At 49.7% G+C, this 18,994-nt stretch overlaps 1 long non-coding RNA gene across 1 annotated transcript; it reads left to right on the top strand.

The window, feature by feature from the left end:
- The first annotated feature begins 2,525 nt into the window (after nucleotides 1-2,525).
- On the top strand, nucleotides 2,526-12,798 carry LOC139073990 (uncharacterized). The gene is made up of 2 exons (XR_011523247.1): nucleotides 2,526-3,844; nucleotides 5,694-12,798. It is a non-coding gene; the product is annotated as an uncharacterized lncRNA (long non-coding RNA).
- Nucleotides 12,799-18,994: the final 6,196 nt, after the last annotated feature.

The following is an 18,994-nucleotide window of genomic DNA, read 5'->3' as shown; positions in this document are numbered from 1 at the left end:
AGCGGCGGGGGTCCCTGTCGGCCCTGCGGGCGGGCGCGGGGAGCGGCGACCAGGGGGTGGCGGGGGCTCTGGGCGGCGGCTCGCGACCCCCCCCCATTCGAGACAGGCCCCTCCCCCCCGCGCCGCGCTGCCCCGTCCCCTCCCACTCCCAGGTCCCTTTCCGCCCTCGCCCTCCTCTTCTCCGTCCCCTGCCCGCGTCTCTTCCCCTCCCCTCCCCCCTCCCCTCCCCTCCCCTCTTTTTTTCTCCTTACCCTCCTCCTCCTCTGCCCCCGCCCTGCACCCGAGCGGCAAGGTTAAGAGAAAAGGCTTCGGGAGAATTTTCATTAAGTCAGCTCTGCTTCGGGGAATAACTAATAGAATCAAGGGCGGCTGCGACCCCCGCCCATTCCGCGGAGATAACTTATCCCACGTTCTGAAGGGCCTGTGGGGACCCGAGATCTTCCAGGACAGGGTCTTGCCCCTTCCCTCGGGAGCCCGGCTTCTCGCGGGTGCGGCGGCCCCGGTGCCCACGCGGCCGAGCCCTCGGGCCCTGCCCCCCGCCCCTGTCCGGCCGCGCGCTCCCGCCTCGGGCCTCCGGGTGGCCGGGCGGCGCTCTGCACAAAGGCCGCAGGGAGCCGCAGCGGGGCGCGGAAGGACTCGCTTGTGTCCGGGCTCAGCTGCCCGAGAGTGAGGCCCACCCCATGGCGGGGAAGGGGGCCCCCTGGCCGGTGGGGCCTCCAGAAGGGGAACGGGACGGACCGAGTGAGAGGGCTGTGGAGCAGGTGCTGCTCCCCGCTCCCTCCTCCCGGGAGCCCAGCTCTGGGGAGCCTTCGGAGAGGGACATGGCTGGCAGGGCCGGCAGCACCCCGCCCCTGTGCACGGAGGCCGCGCTGCGGAGACAGGTGACCGCGAGAACAGCGGGAACTGCCAGTCCCATTCCCCCCCCCCCCCCCCCGTTACAGGGAGGCCTCCAGGGGCCAAGTTTGACCCTCACCAGGCCTGGGCCTTTGCTCCCCAAGGACCGCCTGGGTGTGGATCAGAAACCCCAAGTCCCAGGGAGGACGGAGGGCAGGGCAGAGGCGGGCAGACCAGGAGGTCCTCAGAGGGGCCTGTGGAGCCAGGGCTGGGGGGGTTCTGCCTCTAACTGGGTCAGTAAACTTCTGTAAGTCACTCTGCTCCCAGCCTCAGAGCTCTCTCCCCAAACTGGGAATCCCCTTTAGCTGCCTGCTTACACCCCAAGAGAATTGCCCTGTAACCGAGCCCTCAGAGAAGCCCAAGTCCTCTGGGGAACCACAAGCCCCACCTAATATGCCCTTCTGTCTGCCACCATCTGACGCTCCAGACGCCCTGGCCTCCCTGCAGTTCCTGGAATACACCCAGACCTGTGCTCACCCCAGGGCCTTTGCGCCATTCCTTCTTCTGGGGACTGCTTTTCTCCCCATCAGCTGGCTGCCCCCCATGTCCTCCTTCAAATCTTTGCTCAAGTGTTGTCTTCGAGGGGCCTCCCCTAGCTCCCTATTTAAACTTTTGACCCCCTGACTCCCTGCCACCTCCTTGTCCCAGTCTCGGCTTTGTGACTGTTTCTCTGCAGCCTTCATGTCCTCTAACCTACTGCACGGTTTCCTTGGTATTTGGGGAGGTGTTTTTTGTTGAAGAGGATTGTCCCTGAGCTAACGTCTGTGCCAGTCTTCCTCTATTCTGTATGAGACACTGCCACAGCATGGCTTGATGAGCGGTGTGTAGGTCCACACCGGGGATCCAAACCTGCAAACCCCGGGCTGCCAAGTGGAGTGTGCAAACCTAACCACCACGCCACCGGACCCGTCCCAAGGTTTCATTGTTTTAAGAGTGTTTCCCTCAACTAGGATGTGAGATCGCTCTGTCCATTGTGTTTCTGGCTGTGTCCCGCCTGGCTCTCAGGCCCTCACTAAGTATCTGTTGCCAATAAAGTAGTGAATATGAATCCACATAAATCTGTAGACCACCCTTCAGGTCAAGGCCAACCCTCCTCCCAGCCCCACACTGGAGCCAGTGCTGGGGCGACAAACCAGCTACTATGTACAACATACACGACAGAACGACAACATACACGACAGAACGTTAACATTCGCAACATGTCGGAGGGTCTTTATTAATCAGTGAGGAAAACAGCAGCCTCTCAAGAGAAAATAGGCATGGCTGTGAACAGACATTCCACGATGGCCACAGACAAATGAAAAGATGCTCCAGCCTTCCCCCGGTCAGCTGTGCACATTCAGACAACCGGGAGACATCATTTCTCACCTACCAGATTGGCAAACATCACAGGGTGGTTGTGGCTGGTGTTGGGGGCTGCAGGGAAAAGGCACCCACAGTGGGAGGGGGTGAGGGAGGGAGGGCAGTGGCCCCACAGGGCCCTTGCAGTTTCATGCTGAGGACCCGGGAAAGCACAGCCAGCCAGGGCCCTCTCAGCTCCAGCTCCCGGCTGCTGAACCCGGGCGCAGCCCTGCGAGGCGCTCAGCCAAGCGCAGGCCCGCAGTGTAAGCACACAGGGAGCCAGCCCAAGAGCAGCCAGTAAGACCTTCCCCAGCTGGGGCGGGGCCTCCTGCCCGCCCCTGCTCCTTGGTATTGGATGTTCCTGAGATACCAGCTGGGAGGAGACACGCCTCTCCAGCCTGGCCAGTGGGTGCCAAGTCTGGGTGGCGGCTCTGCTCCCTGTGGAGAGGCCTAGGGCACTGTGCAGTTGGTGGGAGGCAGCCAGAGCAGCTCCAGAAATACTGATCAAGGAACCAGTAAATCACAGCTCCATCCGCCTCCTGCCCTCACCCCTCCGCATGGCTGCCTGACGTTTTTTATATTGATGCATTTAATTTATCTTTAAAAATGGGCAAAGCTGCTTGTTTGATTTCCACAGAGGCCACGTGGGGCAGAGAGCTGACAAATTATCTCCTGACCCTGGACGGCTGATGTAATGGGTGCCTGGCGCTGAAAGCCCTGTCCCGTCTCCCCGATGCTCCTCGGTGTGGCTCCGGGCCACTCCCCATGCAGTGACATCAGAGCTGGTGCTGTCCTTGGCACCTGGCTCATTTGCCCATAGCTGTGGGCACCATCGGTCCGGGAGGCCCCTGTCGGGAGGCAGTGACTGGGACCTGGCCTCTCCTGTCCGTGCCTCCCAAGGGAGCAGGAGGTCTCTGGTCTGGGGGGGCGGGGGGAGGCGCTGGCCCCTCCTTGGGCCTGACAATGATGTGGGGACAGCTTGGATTACTCCTTGGCCTAAATCACCAAGACAGGCAAGATCTTCGAGCACCACGAAAAGGGATTTATCTGCAGGAAATGAGTATTTTCAGCAAAAAGAAATCTGGAGAAAAGATCCAAGAGAATTCTTTGTCTACACTGGACAGGCTGAGGCCATCTGAGCCCGTGGGACCTCCCAAGAAAAGATCCCGGAAGAGTCCCATCAAAAGAGCCACATTCTACTTTCTGGCTGTGACCTCAACCTCCTTCCACTGGACCTGAGGCATCTTCACAACAAAACTGACCGATTCACTTTTAAAACAAACACATAGGCGGGCAGACACACAACAGCAGCCACCCGTGGTGCCATGGCAGGCCGCCCCCACTGTGCCCCAACGGCCCTGCCTCCTGGCCCCCAGGCCCCTGTGTCCCCTCCCACCCTGTGTCTGGGGAGGTTTGTGAGACCCAGCGAGTAGGGCGGAGCCACAGCACTGCTGAGATCAGCCTGTGGACGCCTCGGCCCTCTCGATCACTGCCTCCACCTGGCGAGGAACAGGCCTCCTGCCAACAGCCGCACGAACCATCCCGGTTCAGTCTTCAGTCCACAGCTTGACCTCAAGCTCGTGGAAGACTCTGCGCCAGGCCCCCTCAGGTAAGTGGCTTCCTGACCCTCGGATACCGTTGTTTGAAGCTGCTAAGAGTCGGGGCAGTTTGTTACACAGCTGACCAGACACCACGGGGAGAAGCAGACAGAGGAGAGGCAGCTGGGCACCTGCTTATACAAACAGAAGAGGAAAGAACTCCAGGACTGCATGCTTCCTTTCCTGACAGAGGACAGAGGGTGGAGCTGGACTTGGGGTCCAAACCCTGGGATGGAGCCTCCAGGCCCCCCTCTCCAGCCCAGCCCTGCAGGTCCACGTTCCCTGGTGGCTGCCGGCCGGCTCTCCGCCAGCTATCTGGTCCTTCTGGCGTTCTTGGTACAGGGAGCTCCTTCTGCCTGTCCCCACCCACCTTCAGGGGGTGGATTCTGCCCACACAGGCAGCCCCTCCCACATGGAGGCAGGGCCTCCCCTGCAACACGCATTCCCCAGGTTCAGGGACCTATTTACCACCAGAAAGGCCAGCTGCAGACCTAGCGCCACACCCGGCATACAGTGGGTGCTTAATGAGTGTTTGCTGACTTGGGGTGTGTGGCGTCAACTTTCAGCCTCTGTTTTTGATCTGAAAGCGGAGGTAGGGGGAGACCATAGCACTTACTCATTTACGCGAGTTAACTCATTAATCCCCACAGCTGCCCATGAGGTAGGTACACCAGTATTCCCATCCCCACCATACAGATGAGGAAACTGAGGCACGAAGAGGCTGAGGAGTGATTAAGACCACATAGCTCTTAAGTGGCACAGCCAGGATTCAGACCCTGGCAGGCTGGCTCTGACGCCATGCTCGTAATTACTGCATTCCCGCTTCCCGCCTACTGGGGTGTCCCCCATCAGCCATGGCCGCCCCCCCGCCTCACCACCGCATCAGCCACCGCACAGGGGCCTGCCCCCAGTGCCCCAGAGGCCAACTGGATCAGTGCTGCCGCCCCTCCAGGTGATTGGTCTGGCAGTCCGGGCCTCAGCCAGTCAGAACACAGTTCCCTCTGCCCACGGATCAGCGAGGGCTGGTGACTTTGGGTCTAATCCCACCTGATCCTCTTGAGCAGTGTGGGGTCGAGATGCAGATCTGACAGCGCTGCAGTTACTTTGCCACCTTGAGAGAAGCCAGTGCAAGCAGAAAGCAGACATCAGGGATGGGCAGAGCTGAGAAAACACAAGAAACCTTGTGGAGCCCTGATGGAACTGTGCCTGAAGCCTACACTTATTTACGTGAAGCTTGATGTAAGACAAGGGCCATGGGTGGGGAGACCCCGGCACGTCCAAGCAGGAGAGGAATCTCTTAACAAGATGCTGGCAGGCTCGCAGACTGCGAGGTGTGGGGCAGTCAGGATCGAGGGCTGTGGTGCTGGGTGGGAAGCCCGGGGCCCTGCTGCAGAGCTGGACAGGCGAGCACAGCCCACATCGGAAACCACCGACGCTCCACACCAGGCGTCCTCTAGGCCCTCTGCCACCCCTGCCGTCCCTCTGCTGTCAGCCCTGCCAGCACCCGTCACCAGAGTGGGCTCTGTGCTGCGTCTGCTCAAGGCGCGATTCAAGGCTGGAGGTGGAGGTGCCAGGCTGGTGGAGCCTGGTCCGTGGCCTTAGGTGAGAGGAAGGTGCCTTACTGCTGGACTAAGTTAGCACAACCTTTTGGAAAGCAATTTGGCAATATGTGTGAACAACCCACAGACAGCTACACTCGGTGGCCCTTTTCCTTTTAGGTAATCTCTCTCTCTTTTTTTTTTTTTTTTTTGAGGAAGATTAGCCCTGAGCTAACATCTGCTGCCAATCCTCCTCTTTTTTGCTGAGGAAGACTGGCCCTGAGCTAACATCCTTGTCCATCTTCCTCCACTTTATATGTAGGACGCCTACCACAGCATGGCTTGCCAAGCGGTGCCATGTCCGGACCCGGGATCTGAACCGGCGAACCCTGGGCCACCAAAGCGGAACGTGCGAACTTAACAACTGCACCACCAGACCAGCCCCAGGTAATCTCTCTTAAGGATGCTGGTAGGAGTGGTGGGCAGCCTCTAACACTCATGCCATCACAGCAGTGTTGATTATAAGCACAGCATATGGCAGCCACTGCCCTGTCCAATGAGGAGAGGATGTGAGTCTTGGCCCGGCATCTTACAAAGAACATTTAATAACCTGGGACATGCTTAGGTGAACCTGGCAAGTGAAAAGAGCAGGCTGTACCTGCAGTTGTCTTGGCAAAGCCTAATGAAGTATTACTTATCGAAAGCAAGAAAGCAGTTGCGCAGGCCTGCCCGATTTGAACTTAGCTGGCAGAAAGGCTTGGAAGAGTCTCCACATTTAGACAGAAATCACCCCAGGAAAATTAGGAAATGTCTTAAAATGCAAATGCCCTTGGAGAAAGCTCAGGGTTGGTTGGCCAAGAGGTTTGAAGAAGTGGGCATTCCCAGACAAGTGTACAAAGATGCGTAAATAAGAATGCCCATCACTGAGTCATGTGTAATAGTAGGAGACGTACGGCCTCCTCAGTCTAGAGGGAGTTAACTGATGGTAAATTTCCACAGCAGAAAACAAATCTTCCTCAACTCATGATGAGGTCGTGTCCTGATAAAGCCATTGTAAGTTGGAAATATCTTAAGTCAAAAATCCATTTAATACACTAACCTACCAAACATCAAACATTGGCCTAGCCTATCTTAACCACACTCAGAACACTTGTATTAGCCTACAGTTGGGCAAAATCATCTTACACAAGCCTATTTTATAATAAAGTGTTGAATACCTCATGTAACTTATTAAATACTGTACTGGAAGTGAAAAACAGAATGTTGTATGGGTCCAGAATGGTTGGAAGCGTATCTGGTGTTCACCCTCGTGATCCCATGGTTGATGGGAGCTGGGGCTCGCTGCCACTGCCCATCACCACGAGAGAGTATCTACTGCATATCCCCAGCCCTGGGAAAGATCAAAATTCAGAATGTGAGGCACAGTTGCTGCTGAATGCATGTCACTTTGCACCATCATAAAGTTGAGCCATTATAAGTCTGGGACCGTCTGAACTACATAGCCATGAGGAAGACACGGCTAACTGTATTGACATGAAAAGATGTCACCAACATGTTGATAACAGAAAAATCAGGTCATAGAAGAGTATATCCTTTATGTGTAGAAATCTGTCAATATATACATTACAAGGTATAGAAGGGGCGTCTACTTCTGGCCATCAAGGGATAACTGGTATGGGATTTGCCCTCCTGCCTTAAATAACTCAAAACCTGGACAGAAAACCCATGAAGCAGCTGTTTTTAGACATTGGACAATAGGCAGTCCAGGACTGGTCCCTGAGAGAAGGAAAACGTCAGATGTGAGCCCTACAATTATCTTGGCTTTCTGCCTGGAGGAAGTTCCTGGACTCAAGCACAGAACACAGAGGTCTTGTGAGTTGAGACACAAAGATTAGAGTCTGAAGAGGCTGAAATGGTTGGAATTTGCAAGGCGGAATGCCTACGTGGAGGAAGCTATGTAGAGAATGAGCTCCAGAGATCAACATGGAGGTCCCCTTAAGACTTTTGGTGAATTTTGAACTGTGCATGTGTACAAGGAAAGCCCACGGGACTCAGCAAAGAACGACTCCTGGGGAGCTGTAAAGCTGAACAAGCCACAGAGTGCACACAGGAGGAGAGAATCCTGGGTTCCCAACGGACCTCATCAAGGGCCAGGACATTTAGGGGAGATTCCACAAGAGTCACACTAAAGCAGGACTAAACTATCCTAGAATAAAGGTTAATCTAGACTCACTCTAACAAAGCTCTAAAACAGCCTCAAAAAGACCAAACTACTCTGCAGGTAAGTTGACTTCCTGTCAAAACAAACTTCAACATTCTAAAAAAGAGGACAATAAAATCCAGAGATTCAACAATAGAACATTTACAATGTCCAGCATTCAGTGAAAAATTGCTAGACATGTGTGGAAGCAGGAAACTGTGACCCGCAGCCAGAGGAAAAAGCAGCCACTAGAAAGAGACCGAGATACGAGAGGGATAATAGAATTTGCAGACGTGGATTTTAAAACATGTGTTATATGTGCAATGCAATTATGAATTTAAAACAAGACGTGAACGTAATGAGGAGAAAGAGAGGATATAAAAGAAGCCAAATGGAACTTCTAACGCTGAAAAACACAATCCCTGAAATTAAGAAGAAAATGTGGACTTAACAGCAGACAGACAAGCAAGACAAAATATCAGCGAGCTGAAGAATCCAATAATAGAAATTACCCAAACCAAATCACAGAGAGAAAAAAAACTAAAAAACGAACCTCAGTACCTGTGGGGCAATAGCAATTAGTCTAACATACATGTAATTGGAATCCCAGAAGAATCGGAAGGGATGACAGAAAACACGTTTTGAAAAAATAATGGCTGAAAATTTTCCAAATTTGTTGAAAACCATAAACCCACAGATCCAAAAGTTTGACAAATCTCAAGCAAGATAAAGATAAAGAAAACCATATCAGGACACATCTGAATCAAAATTTTGAAACCCAGTGATAAAAAGAAAAGCTTAAAAGCAGACAGAGCAAAGAGACATGTTTCATTCAGGGAAATAAAGATAAGAATGACTACTGACTTACTGTAAGAAACAATGCAAACAAGAAGACAATGAAATAAATTGCTAAAAGAAAAAAACCAGCAACCCTGTCAACTTAGAATTCTATATCCAGGGGCTGGCCCCGTGGCTGAGTGGTTAAGTTCACACGCTGTGCTGCAGGCGGCCCAGTGTTTTGTTGGTTCGAATCCTGGGCGCGGACATGGCACTGCTCATCAAACCACGCTGAGGCAGCGTCCCACATGCCACAACTAGAAGGACCCACAACGAAGAACATACAACTACGTACCAGGAGGCTTTGGGGAGAAAAAGGAAAAAAATAAAATCTTTAAAATTAAAAAAAAAAAAAAGAATCCTATATCCAGAGAAAGTGTTCTTCAAAACTGAAGGCAAAATGAAACATTTTCAGAAAACAAGGTTGAGATAATTTATGGCCAGCAGTCCTGCACTGCAAGAATATTAAAGGAAGAGCTACAAACTGAAGGAAATTGATACCAAATGGAAATAAAGAGTGCCAAAAATGGGAAATATATGAGTAAGAACTTTCCTTTTTAAAATATAGTTGACTTTAAACCAAAAATAGCAATGCATTATCAGGTTTTAACACATTTAGAAGTAAAATATGGCAAAACTAGCACAAAGATGAGAGGAAGGAAAGAGATGTGTACTGTTTTAAGGTTCTTCCATTGTATGTGGACTGGTAAAATAATATTTGAAGGTAGACTGTGATATGCTTTAAACATATATCATAAACCCTAAAGCAAGAGAGCAAAAGAGAATGAGAAAAGATTTACCAGATAAGCCAAAAGAGGAGATAAAATGGAATACTAAAAAATACACAATAACAAGAGGGTAGAACTTAATCTCAACCATATCAATAATTGCAATAAATGTAAATGGTCTAAACACTCCAATTAAAAGTCAGAGATTGACATATGGGATGAAAAAACAAGACCAAAATAACTGATGTCTGCAAGAAACACACTTGAAATATAAATCGGTTAAAGAGTGGAATATGTTAGGCCACGGAAACTAACCATAAGAAAGGGGAGTTGCTTTATTTATATCAGACAAAGTAGATTTAAGGACAAAGAATATTATCAGAGGTAAAGACACGATAATCCTAAATGTATACACACCCAGTAACCAAGCTCCAAATACAGGAGACAAAATTGCAAAGAAAACTCACAAATAGGGTTGGAGATTTTGACAATCTTGCGTTAGTAATTGAGATGACAATTAAATAAAAAATAAGTAAGGACGTAGAGGCCTTGAACAACACTCAGCAGTATCAAAACTTGACCTCACTGACATTTATAGAGCACGACACCCAACGTGGCAGAATGCATAGCCTTTTCAAGTGCACAAGGAAAGTTTACCAAGATTGACCAAATACTGGGCTATAAATAAGTCTCAACAGATTCAAAAGGATTGAAATAACGTAGAATATGTTCTCTGACCACAACAGAATTAATGTAGAAATTAACAACAAGAAGATCCTGGAAAAAATTAAAATATTTGGAAGTAAACATATATTTCTAAATAATCCATGGATTACAAAAGAAATCACAAGAGAAATTAGAACATATTTTTAACCACATTATATCAAAAACATAATATATAAAAATTTTGGAGATGCAGCTAAAACAGTGCTTAGAGGATATATATAATTTTAAATCTGTATATTAAAAAAAGAGGGGACCGGCCCCATGGCTGAGTGGTTAAGTTCATGCCCTCTGTTTCGGCGGCCTGGGGTTTCGCCGGTTTGGATCCTGAGCACGGACATGGCACCACTCATCAAGCCATGCTGAGGTAGCATCCCACATGCCACAGCTAGAAGGACCCACAACCCGAAATACACAACTATGTACTGGGGGGCTTTGGGGAGAAAAAGGAAAAATAAAATCTTTTAAAAAATAAATAAATAAACATAAAAATAAAAAAGGAAAGGTCCAAAATAAATTATCTGTGCATCTATCTTAAGATCCAGAAAAAAAGAAAAGCAAATGAGTCCCAAAATAGACGGAAGGACAAAGAAAATAGCAAAAATTGATGATAATTATATAGAAAATGAATAAGCAATAGAGAAAAATCAATGAAAGCAAAAGCTAGTTCTTTGAAAATATCAATAACTTTGATAAACCTCTAGCTACACTGGTGTTGTGGGCTGAATTGTGTCCCTCAAAATTCACATGTTGAAATCCTAACCCCCAGTCCCTGAAAATGTGTTCTTGGAGAAAGGGCCTTTAAGGAAGTGATCAGCTTAAACTGAGGTCATGAGGACCTTGATCCCACATGACTGGTGCCTTCTAAGAAGCGGGGATCAGGACACAGACACACACAGAGGAAAGACCACGTGAGGACACGGGGAAAACAGGTGTCTCCACACTGAGGAGAGAGGCCTCAGGAGAAACCAACCCTGCCCACACCTGGATCTGGGACTTCTGGCCTCCAGACTGTGAGCCCGTGAACGTCTGTTGTTTAAGCCCCGAGTCTGTGGTGCTTTATTATGGCAGCCATAGAAAACTAATAAAACTGGTCAAGAAAAAAAGAGAAAAATTGCAAACTACCAATATCAGGAAAGACAAGAGTGGATGTCACTACAGATCCCACACATTTTAAAAGGACAATAAGAGGGGCCAGCCCCATGGCCTAGTGGTTAAGTTTGGCACTGTCCACTTTGGCAGCCTGGATTTGGCTCCCGGGCATGGACCTACACCACTTGTTGCTGGCCACACTGTGGCAGTGGCTCACATACAAAATAGAATAAGACTAGCATAGATGTTAGCTCAGAGTGAATCTCCCTCAAGTAAAAAGAGGAATATTGGCAACAGATGTAAGCTCAGAGCCAATCTTCCTCAGCAAAAAAAAAGCATAGTAAGAGAGCATTATGGACAACTTTATGCCAATAAACTTGACAAATCAGATGAAAGATACAAATGATCATAATCAATAGAAGAAAAATTATGTGTGTATATACACACATATACATACATACACACATACATATATACATTCTCAAGGCCCAAATGGCTCCCTGGTAAATTCTATCAAACATTTAAGGATGAGATAATACCAAAATTATACAAACTCTTTCCAAAAATAGAGCAGGAAACACCCCTCAGCTCATTTTATCAGGCCAACGTTATCCTGACACCAAAAGTTGGCAAAGATACAAGAAAATAATACTACATATGAACAAATATCACTGAAGAACACAGATTCAGAAACACTTAGCATACTAGCAAACCAAATCAGCAATAAATAAAAGAATAACACATTATAACTAAGTGGGGTTTATCCCAGGAATACAAGGTTGGTTTAACATTCAAAAATCCATCGCTGTAATTCACCATAATAATAGAATAAAGGGGAAAAAACACACGATCTTCTTAATGATGCAGAAAAATGATTTAACAAAATTCAATGCCTATTTATGATTTAAAAAAAAAAAAACACTCACTGAAATAAAAATAGAAGGGAACTTCCTGAACCTGATAAAGCAGATCTGTGAAAACCCACCGCTGTGCATACTCAATGATCAAAGACGGACAGCGTTCCTCCAAGATGGGGAGTGCTCTCATCACGCCTATTCAGTTTGTTCAAGATCCTGCTGGAGGTGCCAGCCAGCACAAGACAAAAGAAATAATACTAAAGTTAAATTAAAGGCAAATATATATGAAAGAAAAAAAGTGAAACATTCATTATTTCCAGGCTATGACCCTGTATATAGAACGTCTGCTTCTAGAATTAACAATTGAATTAGCAAGACCACAGGCCACCAGGTCATTATGCAAAAACCAGTTGTTACTATTTCTACATACTAGGAACAAGCAATTGGAAAGTGAAAAGGATGCTATTTACAAGTGTATCAAAAACATCAAATACCTAAGAATAAGTTGAGTAAAAGATATTATCACCCCTCAACTGAAAACTATAAAATCTTACTGAGAAAAATTAAAGCCCTAAATAGATGGAGGGACATAAAATGTTCATTATTTGGAAGAGTCAGGATTAACTATTAAGATGTCAGTTCTTTTCAAATTGAACTGTAGATTTAATGCAGTCCTAATCAAAATCCTAGGAGACTTTTGTTTGTAGAAAATGACAAACTAACTCTAAAATGTATATGGAAGGCACAGGACTTAGAATGGCCAAAACAATTGTAAGAAAGAAGAACAGAGTTGGAGGACTTAGCTGCTTGGTTTCAAGAGTTAATATAAAGCTGAAGTAACCAAGACAGCGTGGTGTTGGTACAAGGATTACACAGAGATCAGCGGGACGGAACAGAGAGGCCAGAAATAGACCCACACATACAGTCGCTCGATTTTTTTTTTTTTTTTGAGGAAGATTAGCCCTGAGTTAACTACTGCCAATCCTCCTCTTTTTGCTGAGGAAGACTGACCCTGAGCTAACATCCGTGCCCATCTTCCTCTACTTTACATGTGGGACGCCTGCTGCAGCATGGCATGCCAAGCAGTGCCATGTCCGCACCCAGGATCTGAACCAGCCAACCCCGGGCCACCAAGAATAGGAACGTGCGAACTTAACCGCTGCGCCACTGGGTCGGCCCCTAGTCGGTTGTTTTTTGACAACAGTGTCCAGATAATTCAATGAGGAAAGGAAAGTCTTTTCAACCAATGGTGCTGAAACAACTGGATATTTTTGTGGGAAAAAAATGAACTCTTACCTCACACCATTCACAAAAATTAACTTTAAATGAATCATAGATCTAAATGTGAATCTGAGAACTATAGAACTTCTTGGGAAGAAATCAGAGGAGAAAATCTTCACCTGTGGGAGGACACAAGGAGCACTAATGATGATAGAAAACATGGGTAATTAGACCTCGACAAAATTGTAACCTTCTGTTCTTCAAACTGTACCATGAAAAGCCAAAAAGCAAGTGATGGAGTGAAAGTGCCTGCAATGTATATGTATCTGATACGTTATTAATATCCAGATTATATGAAGAACTCCTCCCACTCAACACAAAAAAGTCCAACAACTCAGCTAAAAACAGGCAAATGATTAGAACAAGTACCTCACAAAAGAAGATCTAGAATACGCCAAAAAAAGACCTAAAAAGATGTTCAACATCTTTAACCATCAGGAAAATGCAAATTAAGCCACATTGAGATACTACTAACGTCTAGGAAATGACTACAATTCTAAAACACTGACAACACCAAATGCTGGCAAGGATGTGGAGCCGCGGGAATGCTCATACATGGCTGGCAGGAAAGCAAAACGGTTCAGCCACTTTGGAAAACAATTTGGCAGTTTCTTACAAAGATAAACATAATCTTACCATACAGCCCAGCAGTTATGCTCTTAGATGTTTTACCTAACCGATTTGAAAACTTGCGTCCACACAAAAATGTTCATAGCAGCTTTATTTGTAGTTGCCAAAAAGTGGAAGCAAACAAGATGTCCTTCGGTAGGTGGATGGACACACAGACTGTGGAATATGCACATAATGAATACTATTTGGTGACACAAAGGGAGAAGCCAGAAATAGACTGAGCTGACACAAAAAACACGGAAGAATCTTAAATGCATGTTGCCAAGTGAAGGAGGCCAGTCTGAAAAGGCTCCATACTGTATGATTCCATTTATATGACCTTCTAGATAAGGAAAACTATAGAGACTATGATTCCCGGGGTTTGGGGTGAGGAGAGGATATGATGATGAAGTGCAGGGCATTTTTAGGGTGGGGAAACTTGTTCATGGTATTGTAATGGTGGATACATGACACTATGTATTTGTCAAAACCCATAGAACTCTACAGCAGGAAAAGCGAGGCATAATATATGCTGACTTTTAAAACATTTAGGAGATCACGGGATCCCAGAAGGAATGCAGACTGGGACAAAGACTCTAGCTGCATTGAAACCTCCTCACTGAGGGGCTGGGGAAGGTGCTGACCTCAGTCACCTGGAGATGAGTGGGGTCTGTGAGACTAAAGGTGCGGGGAGTGCACACAGACTGTGCTGTAGTTGGGAGAGTTGTTTCCCATGGGCTACTGGTCAATTCTGAAACCACCGTCCATGTGCACTGGAGCTGAGCCCTGAGTGCAGGGGTGGGGGATACTGGGAGCCAGGGTTCTCGCTGATGGAGTGAGTTTACAGATAAACAAGAGGGAAGGTGGATTGATCCAGAAGGTGATGAGTTAGAGCTGGAGACATCAATAGGAACTCATGTTTAGCTTAATATAGATATACAGATGGTTGCATATAGAAATATACATTTGTGTATGTACATGGATTAATATGCACACTGATATCTCCTTCCTCTGTCACCTGAAACGGCCTAAAAGCGAGGACACCCCGATAGCAATGAGCACACCCTTTGCCCAGATCTTGGTCTCTAACACCATTCTCCAACTAAAGGAACCAGGGCTCCTTGGAGAAATGGCTGAATCTAGGACTGAGGCAGGAAATGAACAAGATGAGCCTGGAGCATCCTGTAGTGCCAGAAAGTAAGGAGGTGTTCCAAAACCCCCACAATGACGGGGCTGTGTCAAAGCAGCACGGGGGCCGACTGAAAGAGCTCCCCATGGCCAGAGATGGAGCAAGCCGAGGAACACAATAAAGCAGGACTGGATTATAACCCAGAGTGTGAAGTAAACATCCACAAGTCCATACCAATCTAAATGCACAATGAATAAAGAAGTGAATGGAGAACAGACTAATCTCCCGTGCAGAATTCTGAACAATTTATAGTCATGCACCGAATAATGACATTTCAGTCAACAAGGGACCACATATACGCTGGTGGTCCCATAAGATTAGTACACACACGGCCTACTAAGTGTGTAGTAGGCTATACCATCTAGGTTTGTGCAAGTACGTGCCATGATCTTTGCACAAGGATGAAATCGCCTAACAGTGCATTTCTCAGAATACGTCCTCATCATTAAGCGACGTATAACTGTATGTAGATTCTCTCCTCTCAAGGAGATGAAGAATTGCTCCCCATCCAAGTGTGGGCTGTGCATAGCGACGCCCTCCCAAAGAGCACAGTACGGGACGGGACATGAGGAGGAGGCACTTGACCCTGTGCTCTTTCTCCCCCAAACCCACAAGCCTGCGCTAGTCATGAGAAAGCATCAGACAGATCCCAGCAGAGGGACAGTCTGCAAAGTCCCTGAGCAGTGCCCCGCAAAGCTGTCATGGTCATTGGGACCAGGAAAGTGTGAGACCACCCCAGCCAAGAGGAGCCTGAGGAGAGGGGTCGACCAGATGTGAGGTGGGCTCCTGGATGGGGTCCTGGAGGTGTAAAGAGATGCTAGGTAAAAACTAAGGAAACAGAAGTGTGGACTTTAGTTCATAATAATGTATCAGGGGCTGGCCGGGTGGCGCAGTGGTTAAGTTCGCACGTTCCCCTTTGGCGGCCCAGGGTTCACTGGTTCAGATCCCGGGTGCAGACATGGCACCGCTTGGCAAGCTATGCTGTGCTGGCGTCCCACGTATAAAGTAGAGGAAGATGGGCATGGATGTTAGCTCAGGGCCAGTCCTCCTCAGCAAAAAGAGGAGGATTGGCAGTAGTTAGCTCAGGGCTAATCTTCCTCAAAAAAAAAAAAAGTTTTTTTAAAAAAAGAATCCTTCCTCATAATAATGTATCAATATTGGCTCATTAATTGTAACAAATAGCCACATGAAGGAACATGTTAACAACAGGGGAAACTCCGTGAGGGGTGTATGGGAACTCTCTGTACTGTCTTTGCAACTTTGCTGTACATCTAAAACTGTTCTAGCATTAAAAGTTGATTAAAAGGAAAAGAAGGGAGGGAGAGAGGAAAAAGAAAGAAAGAAAAATATAGAAAGATATGTTTAACTCAAGGGCTAGCATAGAATATTCAATATAATTGTCTTTTCTTTTTTAAAGCACAGGGGAAAAAATAAAGGATGTGACTGCAATACTCACAAGCTTTACCTTGGTGGTTATGGTGATTTTTTTCCCTTTACCTTTGTCTGTATTTTCCAGATGTTCTACTTTTGCAATCAGACATAATAATAAAGAAACACATGTCTGCTTCCCAGGGGCAGAATTTCCTCATGTCTCAGCCCGTTCGGGCCTTCCATGTTGCAGGGTCCCTTCCTTATGGGGACAGGGCTCTGACGAGGCCAGGCCAAAGCGTTGTGGTCATAATGAGTAACCAGTAGTTGTGGGGCCCTCACACCAGCCCCACTCAGCCGGAGGGCAGTCTGAAACCTGGCCCACCTCCAGCGGCCCCTCGTCCTGCTGCAGCAGGGCGGCCCTCGGAGCCACCCCTCCTGAGACCAGCAAGTCCGAGTTCTGCTCCCCTGGGCTCTGCCCTCCTCTGCAAGAGCCAGCTGTTCTGCAAGGACCAGGCCCCTGTCCTCACCAGCCAGCAGCGGCAAGCCCGGCCTGGGGCGAGAGGACAGCAAAGCAGGAGCGACCATGGACTGGCTGCCAGGCTGCAGGACAGGCGGCCGTCGGACGGTAGACAGGCTGACTCGGAGCTGTGTCCTGGGCCCCAATCCCCACGTTGCACCCCTGACCACAGTGCTGGGCAGGAGCCCTCGAGTCCTCCAGGGTCTTGGGATCCTGGAGCCTCTTCCAGAAGCACAAGCTGTGTTTCTAGAAAGGACAGGGGACAGGGCAAAAGGTGGGTGTGATGCTGGAGCTGGCAGGTGGCCGGCCGAGGGAGGGGCAGGCAGACTGGACAGGGGCTGGGCTAGTCGTGGGGCACTCGCTATTGCTGAGGCTCCACCTTGGATGGTCCAGCCCCCAGCCCCCAGGAAGCCCCTCTCCAGTGGGACAGCTGAGTCACTCCCTTCCCTGGGAGCAGGGGTCCCTGAGTGAGGGTCCCAGGGACTTGGGGCTCTCTCCTGTGGTCCCCACCAGCTTACAGCTCAGCATCAGCCTGTGCTCTGGGGAAACCAGGTGACAGGAGGGGAGGGGCATGGCACCAGAATCCTTACTTCTGCTCAGGCTCAGTTCACCTCTGTGCCTCCTCTTCTCCAAAGGTGCCCAGGGGCCGTGACCAAAGGAGGGGGCCACCCAGCCTTTTTGTTGAAGTGTAAATGACACCCGGAAAAGTACACACTGAACCTTCCCTTTACCAAGAAAGTCCCTGGGGCGTTTCTGGGCTGACCGCCTGGCCTCACGCCCCTCCCAGGGCCCATTCCTGAGGACGTGTGTGGGGAACTCTCCGGTTTCCCAGGAGATTCTGGGAGGCAGGATTGAGTCTCGCCCTCATGCTGCTGGGGCCCCGCCCTTTGCAGTTTATGGAGCGGGACTAACCCTCACAACCACCCAATTTATGGGTGAGGAGAGTGCGAGGAGCCACTGGTCCACATCTGCTGGACAAGAAAGCGACTGTTTCAGAAGAACCTCCTGCAGGCAGGGATGTCACCGGCCTCTACTCTTATTTGCTGAGTCTGGCAGCCCTCCCGGCTCTCTGCTCGGCCCCCTCCCCGGGGCACTGACTCCTTGCAGAACTTCCTGGGAGCAGGGAACAGCCAATGGGGTGCTCCCTGGTGAGGGGACAGGGCCACCCAGAGATGTGGGCTGAGGGAAGGTCAATGCAGGCTCCCTCAGGAAGGGAGGAGGGGTGGGTGCTGGGGGCCAGGGTCTACATGCCGCCCCCAGCCAGGGCCACTTCCTGCTGAGGCCTCCCAGGGGACTGTGGGCACGCCCTCCCTCCATCCACAGCCTCTGGGGGGCCTCACCCCCAAGGCCCTCCCTCCCCATGGCCGGCCCTGCCAGCCCTGGTGGGTTTCCTCCCCGTCAAACCCCATTCCTGAGGAGTGGGCCTGCTCCCTGAGAAGGGCTCTTTGCCAGGATCCCGTTTCTGTGACCAGCACACCATGTGTTTACGGCACTTTATGATTTGCAAAACATTTTCATGACCGTCCCGTTTCGCTCTCCTGCAGCCCTGCGGGCTCAGTGAAGGAGAGATGCTGGTGGTCTGGTGAGTCCTGTTTCTGCCGGCTTGTCCGTGCTGCTGTGGCAGGCCCACCGCCTGCCACCCTGGGCCCATGGCCTGCCCTGCAGCAGCCCGGCCCCAAGGGGCTTGTTAAGACTTCGCTGAGCTGAAGCAAAGGGCATGTCGGCTCAGGGTGAGGAGACACAGCCCAGAGTAGGGTACAGGGGGCCTGGCCTGGGCTCCCCCCAGGGCGCTCTCAAGGCTTTCCCCATGCACCATCTCCCGTGGGGGAGGGCTGCAGAGCAGCGTGCAGACGCTGGACCAGGGGCTGTCAGAGGGGAACCGGCCATGGCGGGGGATCCCAGGCAGGCAGACTCTGACCCTGCAGGCCCAGAGGTGATGCACAGTAGGGCAGGCAGGCTGGGACCGGGGCAGGAGCTGAGCTGGGACAGACCCCAGGTGACCCTGAGTGGGGCTGAGCCTGGGGCAGTCAGCAGGCAGTAAGGAGCCCACAAGAAGAAGACAGGGAAGGCCTTTCTCTTCGGTCCCTCCGACGAGACCCCAGCCCAGGGACGGACGGTGGGGCCTTGGCTTTCCTCTGGGGCCTCTACTGTGGCTCTCCCTGCCAAGGGCCTTGGGGAGGGAGCGAGCCAGGCCCCTGGGCTGAGGTCAGAAAAGACAG

The sequence above is a fragment of the Equus przewalskii genome, chromosome 10, assembly GCF_037783145.1.
Source record: "Equus przewalskii isolate Varuska chromosome 10, EquPr2, whole genome shotgun sequence".
Classification (NCBI taxonomy): domain Eukaryota; kingdom Metazoa; phylum Chordata; class Mammalia; order Perissodactyla; family Equidae; genus Equus; species Equus przewalskii.
This window is presented reverse-complemented; position numbering and strand designations above follow the sequence as displayed.